The sequence below is a fragment of the Palaemon carinicauda genome, chromosome 26 (assembly GCF_036898095.1).
Source record: "Palaemon carinicauda isolate YSFRI2023 chromosome 26, ASM3689809v2, whole genome shotgun sequence".
In the NCBI taxonomy this organism is placed as follows: Eukaryota; Metazoa; Arthropoda; class Malacostraca; order Decapoda; family Palaemonidae; genus Palaemon; species Palaemon carinicauda.
The window spans coordinates 81,646,705-81,659,204 of NC_090750.1; positions in this window are offsets into that span (position 1 = coordinate 81,646,705).

The window sequence follows — 12,500 nt, forward strand, 5'->3', positions numbered from 1 at the left end:
GAGAGAGAGAGAGAGAGAGAGAGAGAGAGAGAGAGAGGGGGGGGGGGGGTACCGGGGTGAGAAACTGATATAGAAAAAGAGCAATAGGAATGCGAAAATCGTCTCATAATAATGGTGTGTGAACATACTCTTATCAGAATAGGTATGTAACACCAATGGCTTATATCAACGGTTATAGAGACTGCAAAAAATTCATACAAATACGAGAGTGATATGAAAGAATTATGATATGCAGAATAAATCAGAGTGAATTGAAATAAAGCTATGGAATGAAGATTGGAAAAGGAGTAACCTATACATTTAGTTACAGGTTTCTATACTTTAAAAAATGAGGAAATAATTAAGAAAATATTCGGTATATAAGCAACAAAAAAATTGAAGGGTAAAATAAACTTTGGAAATGGCAAAATAAAAAAAAATAAAAAAATGCAGGGATTTACCATAACCATAAAAAACGTTGCTTCTTTAGAAAAAAAAACACGCTTACACAACAAATTTTCCCATCATAATTTTATGCTTAAGAAATATTTGTTTTTAAAGAGTCAAAAATATGAAGTTTCTCTAAAAACAACAAATCATCTTTTTAAAAATACAAGGCTATGTAAGACAAAACATCATCATGTTTCAAACATCATTTCTTAGAATTCAGTGAACTTTACTCCTTAACTTTTATTGCAAATCAACACGAACAAATAAACAAACACAAACGCGTGTGGTACGAACCTAAATATGAATCTCAACAACAGCAAAGCGACACGAATAAGAATCCTTATAAAAACAGTAAGTGCAGCTCAGTACTTCAAGCATAATTAGGAAGGCGACCGAAAAAAAAGAAACGGCATAAAAAGTGTAATTTAATCTTATGAGTAAAATGACTCGGTTACGAAAAAAAAAAGGGTACGACACACTTGTTGACGACGTACAGACTAGCGAGTGCATCTCACTCTCATTCACGCTCACTTACTATCACACTCACTCTCACTATTACACCCAGTCTCACTATCACACCCACTCTCACAACACACTCACTGTCTCACTCAAACTCACTATCACTTTCATACTTTCGTTACACCAATGGCTTATAACAATGGTTTTATTATTATTATTATTATTATTATTATTATTATTATTATTATTATTATCATTATTATTATTATTATTATTATTATTAATTGCTAAGCTACAACCCTAGTTGGAAAAGCAGGATGCTATAAGCCCAGGAGCTCCAACAGGGAAAATAGTCCAGTGAGGAAAGGAGACAAGGAAAAATAAAATATTTTTAAGAACAGTAACATTACAATAAATATTTCCTATATAACCTACAAAAAAAATTAACAAAACAAGAGGAATAGAAATAAGATAGAAGTGTACCCGAGTGTACCCTCAAGCAAGAGAACTCTAACCCAAGACAATGGAAGGCCATGGTACAGAGGCTATGGCACTACCCAAGACTAGAGACCAATAGCTGTAATTTGGAGACTGAAGAAAATCCATGGAAATAAGGGAGTGATATGAAAGAATTATGAAGAATAAATAACTGAGATGAACCACAGTTGAAAAAAAATAAGGAATTAAATAAAAAAAAATATTCTGCATATATTCAACATGTAGAAACGGAGGGGGGGGGGTAAAATAAACTTTAGAAATGGCGATAAGTTTCATCCATAAGAACTAAGGATTTTATCTCCATACTAAGCCATAATATTCCTAATTTGTTCGTATTCCATCTGCACTATCTTGCTAAACAATAGATGTCTTGGGGAGTGCCATAGCCTTTGTACCATGGTCTTCCACTGTCTTGGGTTAGAGTTCTTTTGCTTGAGGGTACACTCGGGAATACTATTCTATCTTGTTTCAGTTTTTCTGGTTATTTTCAAGTATTTATAAATTATATATGAAATTTTACTTTAATGTTGTCACTGTTCTTAAACTTCTTGCAGTTTTTCCTTATTTCCTTTCCTCACTGGGCTATTTTCCCTGTTGGACCCCTTGGGCTAACAGCATCCTGCTTTTCCAACTAGGATTATAGCTTAGCAAGTAATAATAATAATAATAATAATAATAATAATAATTTCCAACGAATCCTTCTACTTAGTGGAACATGTGTCAGTACGTTATTATCATTATTATGTTACTTTTAAAGGTCGTTCATGAATGGCAAGGGTTAGGAAAATGCCCTTGAGACTGGGGCATTGTCCCCCTCCAAGCTAGGACCAGGGAGGGCCAGGCAATGCCTGCTGCTGACACAGCAGTTAGACCTATATGCTCCCCAAAACCCGCCTTCCATAGCCCATAAGGATGGGTAGGTTGCAGACACTTACTATACTCAATTTTTTTTTAATGAGACGCATTTGCACTGACTCGCAGCGGTGCCCTTTTAGCCCGGAAATGTTTCCTGCTATCTGATTGGTTAGAATTATCTTGCCCAACCAATCAGCGATCAGGAAACTTTTCCGAGCTAAAAGAGCACTCCTGCGAGTCGGTGCAAACTTGCCTCACTAAAAAGAATTGACTATAGAAACTGTAGAGCTTGAACGGGCCTCTAATATCCTTCCAACAGATTGCCAGGCAGGGACGTTTACAATAGGCCATCACAAGCCCTTGCTGTTGTCAATAATGTACATGAATTCTTAACCCGAAAGCCAGAAAAGATTTCCAAAATGACAAATGCTTCTGAAATCATTTCACCTACTGCTATATATATTTTATCTAAATACAGTATTTAACAACACTCTCATTTAGTAATAAAAGAAAAAAAAAGCAGCACATATTTACATTTCTCTTCCCACACATCCTTCCAAATTTTTCCTGGTAATGACTACGTTCTCGTTTTACTTTATTTTAGATTTAAACTGTCACAACGCTAATACTCTCCTTTACTTCCATTGTAATATCATTCGAACCCCTTTTTTTCATAAACCTCTGATCTTTACATTGACCTAGAAATTTATAATATATTAGAAAGCATAATACAAATAAAATGTGACACTCAAGACATGAATTTAAATACAGTCATCTGTTCTTAATTTTCTCTCACTATCCAAATTTTCAATTCAATATTGCATATCATCAAATTGATCCTGAAAGTTGCCCAAAATACTCAATACTTTTCCTAATACTCTTCGAAAGTCTTAGATTCAAGTAAGAAATTACCGTAAAACGGTTACCAGGGTTGCAAAAGAGACCACCTTTTATGGTTCCCACGAGTAAATACCCAATTCAATCAAGTATAAACTAACGAAATAATAATAATAATAATAATAATAATAATAATAATAATAATAATAATAATAAAAATAATAATAATAATAATAATAATAATAATAATAATAATAATAATAACTAAATTATTTATTTCCATTAACTTATTCTTATTGAATACACCACCATGAAAACTCCCAGACAATAATTTTTTTTTTCTATTTATTTGTTTGATACAAGTCGTCGAAAAGAGCAAAGGGTTTATCTCCGTTTTCTATTTATATTTAGAAATTATTACGCCATGACATTTATACTTTGTTCCTATCGTATCATCATTTATCTTGCTAAAAGACAGATGCCTACGATATAGTACAGACAATAGGCTACCCCCTTTCTTCTCGATCATTATCACCATTCTGCAAATAGGCCTATGTACATAAACAATCACGCCAAGACATCCTTTTGTTCCTATCCTATAGGTAGTAGGTTGGCCAGGGCACCAGCCACCCGCTCAGATACTACCGCTAGAGAGTTATGGGGTACTTTGACTGGCCAGACAGTACAAACACCTACGGGCTGTAAGATTGCAAGAGCCCGTGTCTGGCCAAAAGGGCCAGGCAATCTTCAGCAACAACAAAGGACAGTACTACATTGGATCCTTCTCTCTGGTTACCGTTCAATTTCCCTTTGCCTACACACACACCGAATAGTCTGGCCTATTCTTTACAGATTCTCCTCTGTCCTCACACACCTGACAACACTGAGATTACCAAACAATTCTTCTTCACCAAAAGGGTTCACTATGGGACTGTAATTGTTCAGAGGCTACTTTCCTCTTGGTAAGGGTAGAAGACACTCTTTTAGCTATGGTAAGCAGCTCTTCTAGAAGAGGGACACTCCAAAATCAAACCACTGTTCTCTAGTCTTGGGTAGTGCCATAGCCTCTGTACCATGCTCTTCCACCATCTTGGGTTAGAGTTCTCTTGCTTGAGGGTACACTCGGGCACACTATTCGATCTAATTTCTCTTCCTCATGTTTTGTTAAAGTTTTTATAGTTTATATAGGAGACATTTATTTTTATATTCTTAAAATATTTATTTTTTCCTTGTTTCCTTTCCTTACTGGGCTATTTTCCCTGTTGAATCCCCTGGGCTTATAGCATTCTGCTTTTCCGACTAGGGTTGTAGCTTAGCAATTAATAATAATAATAATAATAATAATAATAATAATAATAATAATAATAATAATAATATTCATTTATCTCGCTACACGATCGATCCCAGCGATACAGTAAACAAAATTCCCTTTGTTTATCTACGTTAGCAAGTCCATATTCATGGACCCCCTACAAGCCACAATTTGCTAAACATTTTTCCTAAACTAATATTTAATCCTACAAGAGTGAGAAAACAATATCACGTGACAATAAACAAAGAATTTAGGGCAAGAGGTAGGTTTCCCTCATGGCGACTCGTTCATAAACAATTGTTGTCTGTACAGAGGCTTACATTACAACTTTGTAAACACAGATGCAACAACAGTAGCGTTCTAACAAATATCTCATCAACAATATTATTATTATTATTAGTAGTAGTAGTAGTAGTAGTAGTAGTAGTAGTAGTAGTATTTCTATCATTATTATTTTTATCATTATTATTATAATTATTATTATTATTATTATTATTATTATTACAATCTAAGCTACAACCCTAGTTGGAAAAGCAGGATGCTATAAGTCCAAGGATTCCAACAAGGAAAAATAGCCTAGTGAGGAAAGGAAAAAAGGAAATAAACAAACTACAAGTAATATTCACGGAAAATAGAATATTTTCAGAACAGTAAAATAACAAACAGGCGCAAATATCAATTGACATAATAAAATTATCATTATCATCATTATAATGATGAGACTTACCAGCACAATGAGCATACCTCAAGACGTTATACACATATACATATGTGTTTTGCCTCTTAACTACTTTTATTCTTAAATCCTTGGCTAAAATAGGGTCACAAGGATTCACTTTCATTGGTCTTCAAGTCTATATGTCGAAATATTGAGGTATTTTTAGCGCATCAATCTATCTATATTTTTCAAGACATATGTCTAATACATAATTTTCTTAAATTCTAGTCTTCGATATAAGAGCCCTGAATGGCAGGTGAAACATTTGGAACAAAATAAGTTATATTTATATATATACATATATATATATATATATATATATATATATATATATATATATATATATATATATATAATATATATATATATATATATATATATATATATATTTATATATATACTGTATGTATATATATATATATATATATATATATATATATATATATATATATATGTATATATATAAATATATATATATATATAAATATATATTTTACATATATGTTTACACATACACACACACACACACTATATATATATATATATATATATATATATATATATATATATATATATATATATATATATATATATACACATATATATAACTATATAAATATATATACATACATATATATATATAAATATATATGTGTATATATATATATATATATATATATATATATATATATATATATCATCGTCATCAACAATTGCAGACGTTTTTAGTCCACGGCAGGACAAAGGTCTCAAACATATTGACTAGTTTTCAACACTAAGCTGGTCAGTGCGGATCGCTTACAGCAAGCCAACTTAGTATGGGTGGCCCTGACTAGTACAACAAGTTATACTAGTCAGGTGACCCCACTCAGAAAGGGAAAATACCGATTTTGCTATTAAATTCGAGGAAAATTTTTGTTTCCTACTATTAAACACTTGGTGGTATTACCCTCTCTTATACCATCGTTAAAGGTTTAAAGGCCGCTCATGAATGGCAGAAGATAGGGACAGTGACACTGCCTTATCAAGCAGGACAATACCCAAAAGACTGACCATATATACATAAGAGGCATTATCCTCTCTTATACCATCGTTAAAGGTTTAAAGGTCGCTCGTGAACGGCAAAGGCAATGGACAGTGACACTGTCCTATCAGGCAGGACAATACCCTATAGACTGACAATATATACATATGATCAGCGGCCCAAGCTAGGATCAAGTAAGGACTGGCAATGGCTGTTGATGACTCAGCAGATACACCTACAGGCTCCCAAAAACCCTACACCCTTAGCTCACAATGATGGTGAGGTTGCAGAGAACAAAGAAAGTAACGACTTTGAGCAGGACTCGCACCCCAGTCTGGCGTTCACCAGTCAGTGACGTTACCGCATCGGTCACCACAACCACATGTAGGATAAAATTATTTAAGAAAGATAAACAAGTTTATCAAAAGAATGCAAACAAGAAAAAAGTCAAATTTTGCGTGAACAAGAAGGCGCAATATTCCCTTCTTTCCCAAACGCCCCCCCCCCCACCCCCTTACAAACATTATCGTGCCTGAATGCCAAGTGTATTCCAAAGTGTATATACAAAATCTATGAAACTATAGTCAAGCTTTTTTAATGAGGCGTATTTGCATTGACTCGCAGGGATGCCCTTTTAACTCTGAAAAGTTTCCTAATCGCTGATTGGTTGGACAAAATAATTCTACCCAATCAGCTAGCAGGAAACTTTTTCCAAGCTAAAAGGGCACCGCTGCGAGTCAATCCAAATGCGCCTCATTAAAAAAAATGACTATAGTGTACATCAAATTCCTCAACCTCGAAGTCACTCATCACTGCCCAGTGGGAAACCAAAAGTAATACATATGAATCCGATCAAAATTTGATGGCTGTCATTTAAGTGAAATTTTGCAAAGTCACGTCTGGGTTCGAACTAAATCCAGGCAAAACGTTTGCAAACACACTAAATCAATCGTACGTATGCAATAAAACTTTATAGCAGAAGCCAATCACTGAAAGCTGCTCTTGTGGGGAATTTACCCCCATTATTTTTTTTCTCTTTTTTTTTATTATTAGTTTCCTACTACAAACCCAGTACTTACAAGGATACGGGTCTATGTACAAACGTGTTTGTGTATCAGCCGGGGAGTTTAATCTACTCACCATTTAACATTCAGGTGATTTTGTACATTAACAAAAAATTCCAATGTTAAACTGAACCAGTCACGATAAAAAAAAAAAAAAATCATGGAGAAAACGTATTTTTAATGTAGCCTAATCTAAATGCTGAAAAGATAAATGGTTTTAATTTAGCCACCTCCAAAGAATTATTGCTCTCTCTCTCTCTCTCTCTCTCTCTCTCTCTCTCTCTCTTTGAGTGTTCTGTTGTCATTTGATAATTTTATGCTTTGGATAATTTTAATATTTTCAAACATATTTACTTAATCTCTCTCTCTCTCTCTCTCTCTCTCTCTCTCTCTCTCTCTCTCTCTCTCATATGAGTGTTCTGATGTCATTTGATAATTTTATGCTTTGGATAGATTTTAATATTTTAGAGCATATTTTCTTAATCTCTCTCTCTCTCTCTCTCTCTCTCTCTCTCTCTCTCTCTCTCTCTCTCTCTCTCACATGAATGTTCTGATGTCATTCGATAATTCTATGTTTTGGATAGATTTTAATAATTTAGAGCATATTTGCTTAATCTCTCTCTCTCTCTCTCTCTCTCTCTCTCTCTCTCTCATATGAGTGTTCTGATGTCATTTGATAATTTTATGTTTTGGATAGATTTTGATAATTTTGAGCATATTTGCTTAAACTCTCTCTCTCTCTCTCTCTCTCTCTCTCTCTCTCTCTCTCTCATATGAGTGTTCTGATGTCATTTGATAATTTTATGTTTTGGATAGATTTTGATAATTTTGAGCATATTTTCTCTCTCTCTCTCTCTCTCTCTCTCTCTCTCTCTCTCCTCTCTCTCTCTCTCTCTACATGAATGTTCTGATGTCATTCGATAATTCTATGTTTTGGATAGATTTTAATAATTTAGAGCATATTTGCTTAATCTCTCTCTCTCTCTCTCTCTCTCTCTCTCTCTCTCTCTCTCTCTCAAAAAAAAAAAAAAAATAAATAAATAAATAAATAAACATTTTAGACCAAAAATTGTGCAACGTGTGAATTCTATGGCTTATTAAGAGTCGAAGAACCTCTGTATGATTTTAAGCATCCGCTTATAAAAAACTACAGATTATTATTATTATTATTAGTATTATTATTATTATTAGCCTAGCTACAACACTAGTTGGAAAAGCAAGATGCTATAAGCCCAAGGGCTTCAATAGGGAAAAATATCCCAGTGAGGAAAGGAAATAAGGAAATAAAATAAATGATGAGAACAAATTAACAATAAATCATTCTAAAAACAGTAACACCGTCAAAACATATATGTCCTATATAAACTATTAACAACGTCAAAACATATATGTCATATATAAACTATAAAAAGACTCATGTCAGCCTGGTCAACATAAAAACATCTGCTGCAACTTTGATTCGTTCAAGCATTTATTTCTCAAACCTAAAAAAAATTTATGAATGAAAACTATTAATATTTTGTAATTGTACTTACAGCATTATGAGGAAATTGTAATCAGGCGCCGATTAACACTATCTCTTGCATGGTAACCATTGGATACTTGACTGAAATGAAAAGAAAAATTTTTAAATTGTAATGATATCCATCAAAAAAGATCTATGAAAGATGACGAAGTTATATTCTCAAAAAGGAAATTCTACGTTTATTAGTCACAGTTAAGAAACAAATGTACGGGAAGAGCATGATGTATAATATTTTTAAGCTTATCAATGCCTAAAGATAAAACATGAATAATATAAATAAAAAACAGTAATTGTTCTAAAGGACAATATTATTCACTCATGTATAAAATAACTAGAGCAAGCACTCGGTAGAGCACATACCTTCGCCTATATCAGGCTGTATCTCAGAAGATAAGCAATTGAATTATACACAATTTAGCACTATAGTCAATTATTTTCAGCGAGGCAGATTTGCACCGACTCGCAGCGTAGCCCTTTTAGCTCGGAAACGTTTCCTGCACGCTGATTGGTTGGACAAGATAATTCTAACCAATTAGCGATCAGGAAACTTTTCCGAGTTAAAAGGGCACCGCTGCGAGTCAGTACAAATGCGCCTCATTAAAAGAAATTGACTTTAGTTTCATGCAAATCGGATGAAAATTGACCACGATATCGCAAAAAGACGTTTTTGACCTTTTCGTGACCCAGGCCAACAAACTCCCAAAATCTAATCAAATTGTCCTTGGATTATGGCCAATCCTAACACCAAATTTCATGAGATTCGGTCAAATAGTTTTTGAGTTAATCGAATCACAATAACAGACATAAAAAAAATACACGCCTACATACTGACAGACATACAACCAAATACACATTTTCATGTTGTTACTGTTCTTAATATATTTTATTTTTCCGCGTTTCATTTCCTCATTGGGCTATTTTCCCTGTTGGGGCCCCTGGGCTTATGGCATCCTACTTTTTCAACTAGGGTTGTAGCTTAGCAAGTGATAATAATAATAATAATAATAATAATAATAATAATAATAATAATAATAATAATAATAATAATAATAATAATAATATCAAAACATTACCTTCGCAACGAAGTTGACGAAGATAATAAAAGCCGAAAACACGTAATACTTAAAGACAAAATTGTAATTAAGAACAACAAAATAGGAAACAATAATTCATATATGAAATGAAGGAGACATCAAACCAATAATGAATAAATGTATAAATGAATAAAAGTTGACGAAGATAATAAAAGCCTAAAAGTAATATTTAAAGACAAAATTATACTTTAAAATAACAGAAATAGGAACACTAATTCATATAGAAATGGAAGATATCAAACCAAAAATTAATAAATGAATAAAAGTTGACGAAGGTAATAAAAGCCCAGATGAATAAATGAATAAAGCTTGTAGAAAATAAAAGCCAAAAAAACGTAATATCTATAGACAAAATTATACTTAAAAATAACAGAAATAGGAACAGCAATAATTCATATATGAAATGGAGAATACATCACACCAATAATGAATAAATTAATAAATGAACAAAACTTGAAGATAATAAAAGCCTAAACGTAATATTTAAAGACAAAATTATACTTTAAAATAACAGAAATAGGAACACTAATTCATATAGAAATGGAAGATATCAAACCAAAAATTAATAAATGAATAAAAGTTGACGAAGGTAATAAAAGCCCAGATGAATAAATGAATAAAGCTTGTAGAAAATAAAAGCCAAAAAAACGTAATATCTATAGACAAAATTATACTTAAAAATAACAGAAATAGGAACAGCAATAATTCATATATGAAATGGAGAATACATCACACCAATAATGAATAAATTAATAAATGAACAAAACTTGAAGATAATAAAAGCCTAAACGTAATATTTAAAGACAAAATTATACTTTAAAATAACAGAAATAGGAACAATAATTCATATAGAAATGGAAGATATCAAACCAAAAATTAATAAATGAATAAAAGTTGACGAAGGTAATAAAAGCCCAGATGAATAAATGAATAAAGCTTGTAGAAAATAAAAGCCAAAACAACGTTATATCTATAGACAAAATTGTACTTAAAAATAACAGAAATAGGAACAGCAATAATTCATATATGAAATGGAGAATACATCACACCAATAATGAATAAATTAATAAATGAATAACTGAATAACTTCAGAGGATCGCCAGTCCCTCATAGGAGATGGCCAGTGGACAATAACTGTCCATTCCCGTCAAGATAAAACTGTCAGAAAGGACAGATACGAGATTTCCACAAACTTATCTGGCATACCTGAGTTGAGGTGTGTGTGAATAGGGGCCAAATATAAACGGAGACGAATCAGAGGCGAGACATTGTAATGTGTTTAAAGAGGTACAAATTCTATATACTGTATTTCATAATTTAAATTTAATAAAAATTTAATAAAATTAAGATGTTTAAAGCAGTACAAATCCTATATACTAAATTTGCTAAATAAAATTTGATAAAATTTTTATAGAATTAAAATATAAATCTAAATTTAATACAAAATTTAATAAAATTACGATATAAATTGAAATTTAATGAAAACTTATTAAAATTAAGATATAAATTGAAATTAATAAAATGTTAATCAAATAAAAAATATTCATATTTAATAAAAATATATCTTTAATAAAAACTTAATATTAAAATTTTATAAAATTAAAGTAAAATGTAAAACAATAAAAATTTTATAAAATTAAAGTAAAATCTAAAACAATAAAAAATTTAGTAAAATTTAATAAATTTAAAACAATAAAAATTTAGTAAAATTTAATAAATTTAAGACAATAAAAATTTAGTAAAATTTAATAAATTTAAAACAATAAAAATTTAGTAAAATTTAATAAATTTAAAACATTAAAACTTTAGTAAAATTTAACAAAATTAAAGTAAAAATTTAAATTTAATAAAATCTAATCAAATAATGTTTAAGTTCTTTCCGCTGTGACTGTCATAATTAATCCAAAAATATATTTCAATATACTAGAAGGTAGCGGTTTGATACTAACAGAGAAGCCAGGTGAATGCAAGTGAGGTTTATTCAACAGATAACGAGCTTATATACAAACAGCTGAGGGCAACATTGGCATAAAAATAAGAACAATATGAAACATGCGATGGCAGGCTTAAGCAGATTTTCTATTATCAGTGTGGGAGAGAGCGAGAAAAAAAAACATTGTTTTACAGTAGATGAGCGTGTATGATACACGTGTGGTATAATGTTCTCCATAACTATGGTCTTTAACAGTTATTATTATTATTATTATTATTATTATTATTATTATTATTATTATTATTATTATTATTATTATTATTATTATTGCGGTACAATGTTTTTCATGCCTATGTTCTTTAACAGTTATTATTATTATTATTATTATTATTATTATTATTATTATTATTAGCTACAACCCTAGTTGGAAAATTATGATGCTATAAGCCCAGGGGCTCCAACAGGGAAAATAGCACAGTGAGGAAAGGAAACAAGGAAATGAGAGAAGTAATTAACAATCAAAATAAAATATTTTAAGATAAGTAACAACATTAAAATAAATATTTCCTATATAAACTATAAAAAAAAATTTAACAAAACAAGAGGAAGAGAAATTAGATAGAACAGTGCCCGAGTGTACCCTCAAGCAAGAGAACTCTAACGCAAGGAAGGAAGGCGAACTATCGACTGGAGTCACTGGGGACACAACACAAAATACGCAGACAGCTTTCAAGTTATCGTGAGAATTGTGG